Below are 13,591 nucleotides of genomic sequence, written 5' to 3'. Positions count from 1 at the left end.
GAAGGAGTGTGAACACACAGCTGGGGAAGGAGTGTGAACACACAGCTAAGGGAGGGAGTGTGAACACACAGCTGGGGAAGGAGTGTAAACACACAGCTGAGGAAGGGACTGTGAATACACACCTCCAGGAAGGAGTGTGAACACAGCCCAGGGAGGGAGTGCTCACAGGCAGCCCTCAGGCCTGCTCCTTCCTTGAGGCTCACAGACCATCGCTGAGGTGCTCGCTCACCATCCACAGCCAACAGGCTCTGCTGTTCGCCTCACTCCCCAGCAGCCAAAGGCCTGGTAAGGCTGCTGTTTCCCACAAACTCCTCATTCTCAGCCTCTGGGCCAGGCATTCAGCAGGTGACGCAGGGGGCTCCACCCTGCCTCCGGGAAGCCTGCTGCCCTGACCTAAGCCCTCACCATCACTTCCCCTTTGCTGTGTGGGTGCCGGGTCTGAAGGACACAGGTTATTTTCTTTGCCCCACGACCTCACCACATCTTGGAATTCACTCACCCAAGTCCGCTGGGACTCCCCGCTGGGGCGCTTTGGCCTGCTCTAGTGCCAGCCCCTCTTCCTGCCCTCTGCATTCCTAATCATGTTCCACCTGCAGGTGGCGTGGGCCCAGCAGCCACCCAGTGCAACACAGGCAAATGTTTATTTTTTTCTTTAGTACAAAACAAAACAAAAAAACACAAACAAACAAAAAAACCCGTGAGTCACCGGGAATGTTCAAGCAGAAGGCTTAGGCCGGTGGCTGTGGGCAGCAGCGGAACCATTCTCACCCAGCTCTATCCCGAGGCTGCAGGTGCCTAGCTGTGGCAGCCACTCAAGGTAAACATGGCCGCCACCGTCAGGGACACTCACCTGACCGACTCAGGTTCCCGGGGCACTAGGGAAGGCTGCAGTGGCAGAGAAGACACACTGGGTGGCTCACACCTGCTGCTACCTGCTGCTACAGCTTTGGGGCCACCCCCTCTGATCCCACCTCAAGCAGGAAGCACCCCCAGAGGAGGGGCATCCACTCTTGTCCCTGCCAGTGGTGGGCAGGGGCGCAGTGCATCTGCCAGTCCAGCCTGGCCCCCTGAAAGCCCTGGTCCCTAAGGCCTTGCAGTCACACCTGAATGCCTGAGGCCTGGACACACAGGCAGGTTTTAAGAACAGCTCTGTCCCCTACAGAAGGAAGCAACAGGCTGGGACCCAGGCTGGACAGAAAGCCTGACCAAGGGCTATGGGAGGGGCACAGCCATCCCTCAGCTCCAGAGTCACGGCACAGAGGTCTCTGGTAGCCTCTTTTCTTCCCTGGGAAGGGTGGAAGGGCTGTCATACCACAGTGGGGCCAGTCCTAACCACGCCTCTCACACAAGCCCATCCAGGGGAACGCCTAGGTCTCTGGTTGCAGATGGGGAAAAGGAGGCCCAGAGATGGAGGTTTGCTTGATTGAGGTCACTAGCCATGGGGAAATGTACAGGATCTAGGCATCCACCACGGTCCACCATGCTGTCCATAGAACCCTTTGACCTGAAGGAGTCAAGTGTCATTTAAGGTCCACAGCGTACCAGCTTGGCTTGAGCTGCCGGAAGGAGCCGCCTCTGTGACCTCGAGTGTTCCTGGGGCAGAGGCAGCAGTGACGTCTGAGTCACGCCTGCAGCTTTTTAAGGCTCAGCTGACTGCAGGGGTAATTTGGGGTTTTTTTTGAGGAGACACAGAGAACACGGTAAGGAGACACCAGTCATAGAGTGGTGTTTTTGTGCCCTCCCCGACCCAGAGTTCCGTCCTGAGGCAGCAGCCTGCCCTTCCATCCTACAGGGGTCACACAGAAGCTGGCCACCGCCATGCCAACATCCCATCAGGGTGAGACAGCTCAGGCCTTGCTGAGTGGCTGGGAGCATCCTAGAGAGGGAGACAACCTCCAGATTCCTCCAAAGAAGGAAGTCCAGCAACTCCCAGTCTGCTCCTCTATCATCTGGGCAGTGAGAGGAGCCTCGAACCACGGGATGCTCGGAAGAGGTATCTGAGGTGGGGCCAAGTGCTGACATGAAATCTGGTTCTGATGACCATGAGGGATATGGGTAGATTCACTACGATCACACTTCCTGAATTACATCAGTCCCCACCTCCCAGCTCACGAGCCCCAAGTTGCATTGTCTCCCTCCAAACAGAATATAATAATTCCCAATAATACCAAGCCCAAAATAACACCCCAATGTACAGCTTGCTGAGCTCTGCGGGGAGAATGGGACTGAGTCAAACACAGCTGCAAGTCACTTTAAAAATACCCCGAAACACACACAAACACAGGCATACGTGTGAGCTGCCTGCCAGGGTGTTTGCCTCCGCCCACAGGTCCTGCTCAACAGGTACGCAGGGTGAGGCTGGGGACAGGAGGGCGGAGGACCCGTCCTTCACTCCTGGGGACTGGAAGGTTGTGTGGCTTTGAGGAGGAGGGCAGATGGGGGTCTCTTGCTATCCCCGAGACTCCTGCCAGAAACCCCTCCCCTAAAGGTATTCAGCCCCTGCACACTTGGCAAGGAGCACTGCACCCAAGGAGACGCCAGCTCTAGGCTGCTCTCGGGCCAGGAGGGACACCCCTGCGCCTCCACTCTTGGGGTGGGTGCAGAGACAGGCTGATAGATCCTTATGCATAAGGTAGCCAGCAGGTGGTCCCAGAGCCCACTGGCCTTAGCTCCTACACCCTGAGGACCACGGCACTGCACACAGCGCTGACGCCCAGATGGCGACAGAGGAGGGGATAAAGTCTGTCTCCACAGTTAAACATCCTGGGGCCTAGACCCATAGAGGTTGTGGAAAGGAGCCAATACACGACCCTCCCCCCTCCGCCCTCAGTTTCCTCACCTGAAACCCACATAGCCGTGCACTCCAGCCTGAACAGCAGGCTCTTGGGCACACTCCCTATCATGACAAGGACATTTAGCTCCCAGGACCCTACAGCCACTCTGTCACGGCGACATTGCCGATAAGCACAGATCCAAATTAGGCACAGGAACGGGCCAACAATCTTCAAAGATGGGCCCCTGCCTCGAATTACTGAGCAAGAGTGAGGAAGCTGAGGAGGCCAGACTAGGGCAATGGTCTGCAAGTGGCAAGTCCATTTCTCCTGAGCCCTGGGAGCTGTCAGAGAAACTCATTAGAGCCGTTCCCCAGACTCACGGACTCATCTGCCAGAGAACTCCAAGGCCCAGCAGGATCCTGTCAGGAAAGCTCAGGGTCAGCTGTCACTCCATGCCTGCCCAGGGATGGGTGCTGTCCACTCAGGATGTGCTGTCTCAGCCCTTGGGAAGTTGGTAGTCTGTGGCTTGATCCTCTACAACCCGCTCCGGAGGGCAGGCCGTCACCACACCACACCAGGCCACCTAGATGCTTTCCGAGTAAGTGTCTGAGAGGTAGGGAGCAGCATAATTGTCCCCGAGAGGCCTTACATACACCATAGGACCCTCTATTGGGGCCACTGGGGGATTCCGAATGCCCCTAACAACTGAAGGGATAGTGGTCCGAGTCTTCTGCTGGGTCCACTGACAGCTCTGAAAGGTAAGAAGGAACAGCGGGGCAGAGCTGGCCGCTGACAGCAGCTGGAGAGGAAGGATGGGCTTGGCTGGCCTGTGGAGGGACCTACTGCCAGGACAGCATCTTCCACAGCGCCAACAGTGACAGTCTAATGACAGGACACCCGTCCTTGCTCACTGAGGGCCGTCCACACAGCAGCCTTCGCTATCAGGCCCCGGACAGAGGGACTGCTGGCCCACGGGGACTGCAAAGAAAGGGCCAAAGGACATGGGTGTGCCACTCAGGCCTGGAGAGCACAGGCTCTTTACCTTTGGGAAGGCTGACCTTCCAGAACTGTTCCTGCCCCAAGAGGCTCTCATGCCAACAGGCTGGCACTTGCCCCTCGCCATTCCTCTGCTGCTCTGAAATGTTGCTGTGACCAACAACGGCCCTAGCACCTGAGAAGTGGGCGCAGGCCCGACCTGAAAACTGATGCTCAGACACTGGTGTGGGTCGAGATGCCCTCCACAGCAGGTGTCTCATTGGGCCTGCAGGAGCTTTAGGCTGTGGACAGCAATCAGAGGCCCCATTCACACAGATGACAGCCCTCCAGCTGAGGGCTCAGGAACCCCAGACCCTGTCCTCAAGCCTGGTAGCATAGCAAGGGCTTCACAGCAGTCGCTGCTCCACTGTTGGCCACAACAGCCATCCAGCCCAGCATGGCATGTTCAGGGGACTTAGTGCCAAGCCAGGACACCCTAGGCCTGAGCTGACCTGTATCAGCTGGGTCCACTGATGGAGTCTGCCGTCAGGAGACACGGTGACCAAGGGCTACCAAGTTCTTCAAGGAGCCCAGAAAAAGAAGAGCAGGGTCCAGAAGCCATGTGGAGAGCAGAGCTCTGGGACAGAGGAGTGGAGAGAGGAGGTGGTCAAGGAAGGAGCCCCAGGTCCCTCCACCAGGGCTGGCTGGAGCGCTGACACAGTCACCTGCTTTTTGGCATGCCCAGACCCCACAGCTCTTCTAGACAAGCACAGAGTAAGCGCATGCTCCACACAGACAACCTTGCCCAGCCCTCCACAGGGGTCCTGAGGGCCCAGCACACCCTAGCTCTTCAGCTGTAAACACAAATGTAAAAGGGTCTCTGTGTCCTGGGCTGGGGAGGAAGGAGCACAGTGGCCCCAGGCCATGCCCTGAAAGGAGGGAGCTCTGGTGTCTGAGGTTTAGGGGTAGTCCTGCAATTCCTTGATTTGACAAATTGTCTCAGCTGCCTTTCAGGAATGGGGACCAGCAGGAGTGGATGCACCCGAGGCAGGAGGCGTGGCCAGCTATGAAACACTCAGCTGGGATAGAGTGGAGGGAGGGATGAGAAACCTGCCAGGTTTCCTCCTGATTATTTGAATGGTCCTGCCCTTGGGCAGCACAGCGCAGACAGGCCCCCTGAGGGAAGCCCCTCCAGGGCTCAGAATCTCTGTGAAGCTCCTAGCCAGTCAAGGAATAGCTTTTACTGTGCATTGCTGTGAATGAGCTGGGGTCCAAGAAAGACCACCTGAAGAGCCAAGGAGGCTGGGTAAGGGAGCTGCCAAGCTTGTGCACCCACACCTCCCAGAGCCAACACAGAGTGGCAGGCGCTGGGTCAAGCACCAAGAAGCTTATGCCTAGTCCCCGGCTCCAAACTACAGTCTTTTCTCCCTGTGAATTACTGAAGCACCTCCCTAAGCTTGCCTGTGGCTCCCTTATACCTCTCTTATATTCAAGTGGAGACCTGATCTAGCCTCCTAGTACAGCCTAACCTTCTTCAGTAGCCAGGCTCCGGCCCCAGCCCCAGCCTCCTACTGCTCACAGTACCTCTCCTAAAGCTCTGCTGGGGGCAGGGGCAGACAGAGTGGGCCAGCCAGGAAAGGGCAGGATCAAGGACTCCCGAGTCTCCACCACAGCAGCCCTTTCCACAGGCTCACTCCAGGACGACAGCTGCCGCCTTTGAACTGAGATGAAATACTTCCGCAGTGCTGCTCACCACTGGGCAGGGCTCAGGTGGAGGCACCCGGGCCTCCTCAGCTCCTAAGGAAGCTCCAGCTTGCTCCCCAAGGCTCTGCAGCCCTCAGGCTGGCAGCACAAGCCAGCTCTCCTCCAGCCTCTTCTTTCTGCAAACTAGGGACGGATGTGAGGTTCCCAATGGCTTTGGAGGACAGCGGAGCAATACTCCAATCAGCTTGGCAGCACAGTGAGGGCTGCCCACCACAACCCACCTCCATGCCTGGGGCCACCGCACCCCACCCAACAAGAAAACCGGGAGGCCTAGGGAAGGCAGCCTCATCCCTTGCCACTGCCTGAGGGAGCTGCCACGGGAGCAGGTGAGCAAGCAGGCTGGGTGCCCAGACAGAAGGCTCTGTTCATCTCCCACCCCACCAGCCTGTGGCGGAACACAGCCCTCACTTAACAGGCATGGCATTTCTAAAGATGACAAAGATCCCGGGCTCAGAATGTGTTTTTTGTGCGAACAGACACTTCCGCACCAGCATGTGGACGATGGTGCCTCCCCTGCAGTTCAGGCCTGAATCATCAGCCACGATGAGGCCAGGAGTACATCGCGGTCTAGCCACAGTGGGACTCCAGGGAATAAGGCCCATCCCCCTTGCTCCTCAAAAGGGCTGGCACCGATATGGTCAACCACAGCTGTCGGTTCTGGGGCGGTTATCTACCCCTTCTCTGTGTCTGGAGAGCACACAGCACATTCAGGTCACAACCCTTGCAGAGCTTTGACCTGCAGTGATGGGACTTCGTGGGGCTGGAGAAGAGAACAAGGACAGAAAGAAGACCCTTCCTCTGAAAGTGGCGGTCTGCGGGAGTCACCTCCAGCTGCTGGGCGCTGACCAGGCTTCCCACGGGCTGGCATCGATCCGCACAGCCCTGGAATCTATCTTTATTAGCCACGTTCTTGGCTGTAATTTTTCACTTGTCTCTGCAAGCCTCAGCCCTCGAGGAGAATGCCACACATCCTTACTAGGGTGGAGAAGACGCAGACTGACAAGACTCCCTCCGTCAGGACCTAGAGCAGACCCCAGCCCCTTGTCATCATCTGGGAGGAGGGGAGGCGGTTGGTTTGTGTCTTGGCACCTTGGCAACGTTAAGCTGACCAAAGTCTATCCAAGGACAGGGGCCGGGGCAGGGTTGAGAGTGTATGCTAAATATCCAAGCTGTGGGCCTCAGATGGAAGGCTCAAGTGAAGCGTGTCAGCTTGGAGCTAACTTGTCCTCCCTGAGCCTGGAAGCCCAGAACTGGCAGCGCTCACGCCTTCCGGCAGGCTCCTCACCTCTGTCTAGGCAACTGGCTCTCTCACAGCCAGCACCTTCCCTTTACAGACAAGAAAACTGAGTCTCGGGGAACTGGCCCCTCCAGAACAGCAGATGTCATGTGAATGTCTGGCCCTGGTCTAACCTGCTTCCCTCCACAAGGTCAGCCCTATGGTGCTCCCAGAGGCTCACCCCCCTAACCCCCAGAACACATACTGAGATGGCCAAAAGGAGCTGGGAAAGGCTGGCCTGCACTTTCCTTGCTTCTTGGCAAGTGAGAGGTAGCTATGGCTTGGGGCAGTGCTGGAGCCAGGCTTCCCAGAGGAAGCCAGCCCCAGCCTGTGCCTCCTTAGAAACCCTGGGGAGCCACTTGGAACAGCCTGAGCAGGCAATGGGTCCCTGCACTTGTTGAAGGAGATGTCAACTGAAGGTATTAAGAACCCAAAGCTCAGAGAATGACAGGCAGTGGCAGACAACCTGAGCCCAGTCTGGCAGCTCTGGACCTTGAACTTGTTCTTGGAAGACCTGGCCTGAGGGTCTTAGAGTAGAACAGTATGGTAGGTCAGATCTGAAGCAAGAAGAGATGCCAGGAGGATCAGCATGGTACGTGGCCCCTTTCACGTCTGTCCCGGAAGAGCAGTCATCTTCACTATGCCAGAGCGTTAGGGGATGATCAGAGCTCTTGGAAGAGTGAAACATTTCATAATCCATTAATTAGATGCCCAGAGGACTGCTGCCCCACAGGGGAGGGGCACCAGCATGGGAGAGAACCGCTTGAGGAATCTCAGGAAGAACAGAGCCTCGGGACACCATTGCGGACTAAATCCATCCAGTGTCGGTCCCCAGAGGCTAGCCACCAGAACAGCCAGTCTACATGGACAAGCCTTGGGGACACAGACCAGCTAGACAGGTGTGACGGGCATTCCAGGGCATGTCAGAGAAGCCCAGTGAAGTTGCTGAGGCAGCGTGCACAGAGCAACAACCTCGCTCTTCTCAGTCAGTGGCTGGGGAGCAGGGCTGAGCTCAGGGGAATCGGGGCCCAATACCCAGCATCCCTCCTGGTCCAACAGCACCCTCTCGTTCACACGTCACAGGTGACTGCAGCTACTGGTCAGCCACAGAGGCCATGGTTCTACAAGAAAGGGGTGAGTGGGAGGAGCACCAAAGATCAGGGCAGGATAGGCCAGGGTAGGAGGCTCAAGCTCTCCACCCACTGCCCTCTCCCATGTTCAAGGACCAGTGTGGGCAGTTCTGTCCATCAGAGTCACTACTGTCCATTCAGGGTGACAGAGGCAGTTCTGTCCATTCAGGGGGCTGACCAGTCCCTGAATCTGCTCTGTCAAAGTATACATCAATTGGAGGCCTGAGAAAAAGAACATTTGGGAGAGCCCAGTGCCTCCTCACTTATCCTAGTAGTCTCTGAAGACAGTGGTAGCCCAGGCAAAGATGAGGTGGACTCTCCAACTAGATGTTCAAACCCATTCCTGCACCAGTCCTGTCCTGAGCCTGTGGGACTCAGCAGCAGATCTGTACCTGATTCTGGCTCAGCAGTGCTGAGCAGGGTAGACAACATGACCACTGAGGTGGGCTGAAGGATGACAAATATGAATGTGTGTCCCTGGAACCTCTAAGCACGACTGCTTCTGAAGAGCGTCTCTGTGAATGGAACGGAGCTCGAGTCCTAGGTGGTGATCCTGAACATCAGTGGCTACTCAAAGGGCCAAGGGTGTCAGCGGCCATCTTGGTCCAATGATAGGTTCCTGTTCCCATGTCGAAGGTGAAAAGAGCAGAGTTCTAGGGAGCATCAGGGTGCAGGGGTAAGGTATGGCAGGGCAAGAGGCTCAGGAGCCTTTGCCAGGCAATCTCCTGTGTACAGGGGCTAGGGTATGGGCAGGACGCCCACCAGAAACAATGAGCCTCACAGAAGGAAAGCGGAAGGTTCAAGAGACAGAGCAGGAAAGGCAGAAAGCAGAGGCTACAGAAGAGAGAGGCAAAGAGAGAAATGATGCAGAAATATACCTAGGATGCCAAGGAAGGGCATAGCCACAATAAGATGATAGGCAGGACCTTCAGAGAGCCTTCATACCCACAGAGCCTTCAGAAGGAGCGGGACCCCGCCCACACCTGACAGGTCAGACCTGTGGCCTCTGGGGCTGTGTGAGGGCGCATGGCTGATAGGAGCCATCAGTGTGCCAGTTTGCTCCAGCAACCTAGAAATAACCCTCATGCTGGGATGGACAGCCAGGGGTCTGTGGAAGGAGAGGACAGGCTAGCTGCCATGAAGGGAAGGAGGGTCCTGGGGTCCACAGTTCCCCAGTGTAGCCCAGAACCATGTACTTCTTCCAACGACCCAGTGCTCACGGCACCTCTGTGGCAGGTGGCTGCCAATGTGACTTTTCGGAAGAGAAAGGGACTCACAGAGGGTTAGGTGACCTGCTTAGCTCTCACAACTAGTTAGCATGATCACAGTCAGGATGCCATGCACCCACAGGACTGCACATACCTCCTTAGAGGCCCTCTGGGCACCCCTGTCTGCTCTGAGGAACCCTCACACAGACAGAGCAACTACCAAATGTGATGGTACCCGTGGAAGGCCTGGATCAGCGAGCGCCCCGTGACAAGAGAAGAGGCCAGGCCAGAGGTGCTGGTGTGGAGTTGTAGACAGTGGCCTCCTGCGCCCTCCCTAACCAAGCAGAGGAACAGCTCAGGAGCTTATCCCTCCCCCAGTATCCCCGAGTTCTTGGGTCTCCAAGGTCAGCAAATCAGTCATCATCACGATCATCATCATCTGGAGCTTCAGGCCCCTGCACAGCCTCTTCTGTGCTCCCTTTCCACACAGCAGGGTCTCAGGAAAGGAAATGGGTCTCAAGAACGTCGGCTCACTGCAGCCAGCATCCCTACACTTGGGAGGCTGAGGCAGGAAGACTGCCTGGAGTTCAAGGCCAGCCTGAGCTACAAAGTGATACCCTCCTGTCTAAATTAAAAAAAAAAAAAAAAAAAAAAAAAAAAAAAGCCAGCCCATTCACTTTCTCTCTCCTAGGCAGGGCCTCTGCTTGGAAGTAGGTCTGTGTAACTGTGCAGATTAGGTGTGTATAGGGTGTATACACTTATTCATGTAGGGGTGTTCTGTGTATGTGCACAGGCCTTCCAGGGGCATCTAGTGAGGAGGAGAGAGGAGGTGATAAGGGCCGTGAGCCCACAGGGTGCCGATGACCAGGACCTATGGGGCCACTCCAGCAGCCTCTGATGGTGTGCCACATCCGCTCCACGCTCTTCTTTGCCTGTCGGCCTCTCCAGAGTCCCTCTCACTGTCATCAGACATGACTCCTCCTGGCACTCCCTGCCCACCGGGGTTCAATGCCCAGCAGGAGCTCAGAAGACAGGTATGGGGAGTCTGCTCCACTCTGTGGGGGCAGAGACCCCGGAATTGAGTTTGAAAGCTGCTGGGAGAACAGAATGGGAAAAGAAGCCAGGAGCAAGAGGAGAGAGGCTCTGGGTGCAGGTGGGTACTTCTATTCAGACCCCTCAGACTCCTGCTCCAGAACTGGCCTGGGAGGAGAATATAAGCTTGCACTAGCGCACACATACACACACACACACACACACACACACACACACACACACACACACAGGCTACAGAAGTAGGAGTCTTTCTGAAAGAGCTCCCAATCAGGTTCATCCTCAACCCAAGGAATCCTGGGAGGCCAAGGGGCACTGAAACCCCCTGACTCTGAGCCCCTCTCCTCTGCCCGAATGGCCAGCTCTTGGCAAGACTGGGTGGCAGAAGCAGCCTCCTTTGTCCCTGTGTGCTGGGCAGAAAGGACAAAAGCGCACTCCCGGCTGGCTAGCTGCTGCCACTGGAGACGTCTCCAGGAGCCCTTCCTCCGTCTGCCTGCGATGCTGCCTGTTACACAACAGACCTAAGAATAATCTAAAGGGCGGTCGCAGATGAACGCCTCGCCCTGGGACCCCTCCAGCTGGGGTGCTGGGAGGAACCACTGGAGAAGGACCGTGCTTCTATTCAAGACTCAGCCTGTGTGGCGGCCATGTGGCCCCTGCCCCCGCTCCACCCCAGCACCTGGGAGACCTGCTGCATCCTCATCCCCATCCTCAACCACAGCTCTCAGGGTGACTGGGGTGTCTGGAGGGGCCACAGCCACCTGTGTCCACTGGCCTGAGGTCAACAGTCCTGACCTAGAGCAGCTGCAGTTCTGGTTGGACATAGTGATGACATCTGGGCCAGATGACAGCCCCTTTCCTAGCAGCCAAGGGCAGACAGAGCCCCATGCAAGCTGGGAGCTGCAGTGAGACAGGAAGCATGGGAGACAGCAGGAGAGGACCTTGTGCACTGGTCTTCAGCCCATTCTGAGGCCCAGGAGGCAGCCCATCTCCTCACAGCCCCTCCACTGCAGCAGGTGGCAGGCAGCCTTCCGGTCACTGGCACAGCCTCTGGGCTGGGCTCACCACCCCTCCCAGGAGCAGGAGGCAGGGTGGGTACGATAGTTGGCAGATAATGAAGTAGTCCTGTTAGCACAGAGTAACTGAGTCTATACAAATTGGCCCATAGCTCTTCATCTATTGCAGGCATTAAAAATTAAAATCCAATTACAACTCATATTGTCAAACCTGGCTGCTGCCGATTACAGCAAGCCATGTGTGGGGTGGGGGATTATGTAACCTGAACTGTTGGTGGTAGGACTGAACCTCAGGCACCAGCGCTTCCTATCCCCACGAGGGTCTGCAGGAGGGCTCTCTCACGTGTAAGCAGTATGACCTGAGGGGGCCCAGGGCCTAGCCAAAACATCAGCTGAGGGGAATCCCTACCTAGCCACCCAGCAGAGAACCCACCGTTACTACACCACACCTGGCTGTTACCTAATGGCAGAGCATTGGTCCTACTGGGTGACAGAGAGCGGCCTGCCTCAGTCTCAGGCTTCCTCAGCTTCCTAAATGGGCAAGGTTCCAAGGCAGCAAGGCTACCAAGCCAGCCCGGAGCTCCAGGTGGCACACACTGTCAAGCTACTGTATGGCCAAGTCCAACTGCTCCTGTTCCAAGAGTGTGAGGGGTCAGCTGTCCTCTTCCATCTGACAAGGACCCCAAAAGCTGGGCCTTAGGGAATAGGACTGCAGGACTCCTCAGGTAAGCTGATGGCACCCAATCTCTTGTTCTGTCTAACATCCAGCCCTTCTCACGGGTCTTGCAGAGAATGTGGCTGTGGAATGAGGGTAATGTGATGGGGTAACCAGGACCAGGGGCCAGGGAGGGGAAAGCTGTACAAGCCAGCTCCTGACCCACCAACAGCTCAGAAGGTAGGCTTGACCTCTGGCCCGCTTCTGTGCATGGGCCCCAGACTCCCTGCTGTAGCTCTTAAGTTGGAACTTTGTTCAGGAGTCCTAGCAGGACACTAGCAGGTACCCCTGGGTGGACGGATGCTTTGGGTAATGTGGTACGGGCATGAGAATAGCTAGGCATCACCTCTGGAGCCCAGGGAATTGGGAAGCAAGGGGCACAGCAGTACCTTTGCATGGAAAGGTACCAAGAAGACCACAGAGGAAAGGTCTGATTTAGTAAGGAGTCTATGATTACCTCCTGTGTCTCAACTGTCACCAGCCAGCCCAGACTGGAAATGAAGGAGGAAGAGGGGGGAGGAGGAGAGGAGGAAAGAGGAGAGGTGAAGGAAGGACTCCTATGTCTTTGGCATCTCCTTTTGACAGTTCCCTAAGTACCCCATCCCCTACAAAATGCCCCAGAAGGGCTTGAAGGCCCAGAGCCCCTGGAATCAGTTCACACACACGGTGGATGCCTGAACTCTTCCCCCACAAGACCCTCCAGGGCCATGTGGCTCCCTCCCCACTCCGGCCCCAGTGCCCGAGGCTGGGGGCTGGGCCTGTGCATCCTGCCCCAGCCCAGACACATGTGTGGTGTATTCGGCTGCGCTGCAGCTGTCCGCCCAGCACTTCTGGTAGACTCAAGTGGCAGTGGCCAGCTGCACCCCTCAGTGGGAAGGAAGGGCGTCCCCACCCCCACCCCAGCAGGGGTCAGTCTCCACACAGAATCACAGGCCCAGGTAAGACAGGTAAGACATCGTCCTGAAACCTGGGGAGGAAAGTTTGCAGGGGGTGGTGCTTTAATCCTTCATCCAGTACCTGAGGCCATCGAGAGAGCCCTGGACCTCTCTGCCTGTCCTGCTGCGATCCCACATGCGCACCGTGCCCAAATGGAGCAGAGAAGCCGCAGGGACCCGCATGCGGCTGGCTCTGGAACCGCAAGTGCCCCCTCCCAGGGCACAGCCCTGGCCCGGGCCAGGAGCGGCGCGCCCCCGCGCGTCTACCCGCCCCAGCCCCGCGTCTGCAGCCACAGGAGCGGCACCTACTGTGCTTCTGCGGGGCGGCTCCCGCGTCCATTGTCTCCGCGTTGACAGCAGTGAGGTGGCCACGAGGGCGCGGACTCGGGTGGTCAGTGGCCTGGTTCTGACTGAGGCTAAGGCTCCGCGGGCATCGCTTCGCCAGGGCTGGCGGCCCGCGGCTGGTTGTGCGCGCAGCGCGTTCCGCGCTGTGACACTGAGCCCCGTGGAGGCGCCGCGCGAGGAGCGCGCTGTCACTCGTGCCGCCCGCACCACACCCCCTGCCCGCCCCGCGCCGGGAGGGGGCCGGGGTGGCCCCCGGCTGCGTGGCGCATAGAACAGGGCGCAACGTGGAACCGCGGGCAAGCGCAACGCATGGAGACGGGCGCGGGGCAGACAACTGGGCCAGCACCGCCCCGCGCCCGCCCTAACCAAAGTATTCTTTCCGCAAAGATGCACCCGCAGCCTC

The sequence above is a fragment of the Psammomys obesus genome, unplaced genomic scaffold (assembly GCF_907164565.1).
Source record: "Psammomys obesus unplaced genomic scaffold, mPsaObe1.curated_primary_1811, whole genome shotgun sequence".
Classification (NCBI taxonomy): domain Eukaryota; kingdom Metazoa; phylum Chordata; class Mammalia; order Rodentia; family Muridae; genus Psammomys; species Psammomys obesus.
This window is presented reverse-complemented; position numbering follows the sequence as displayed.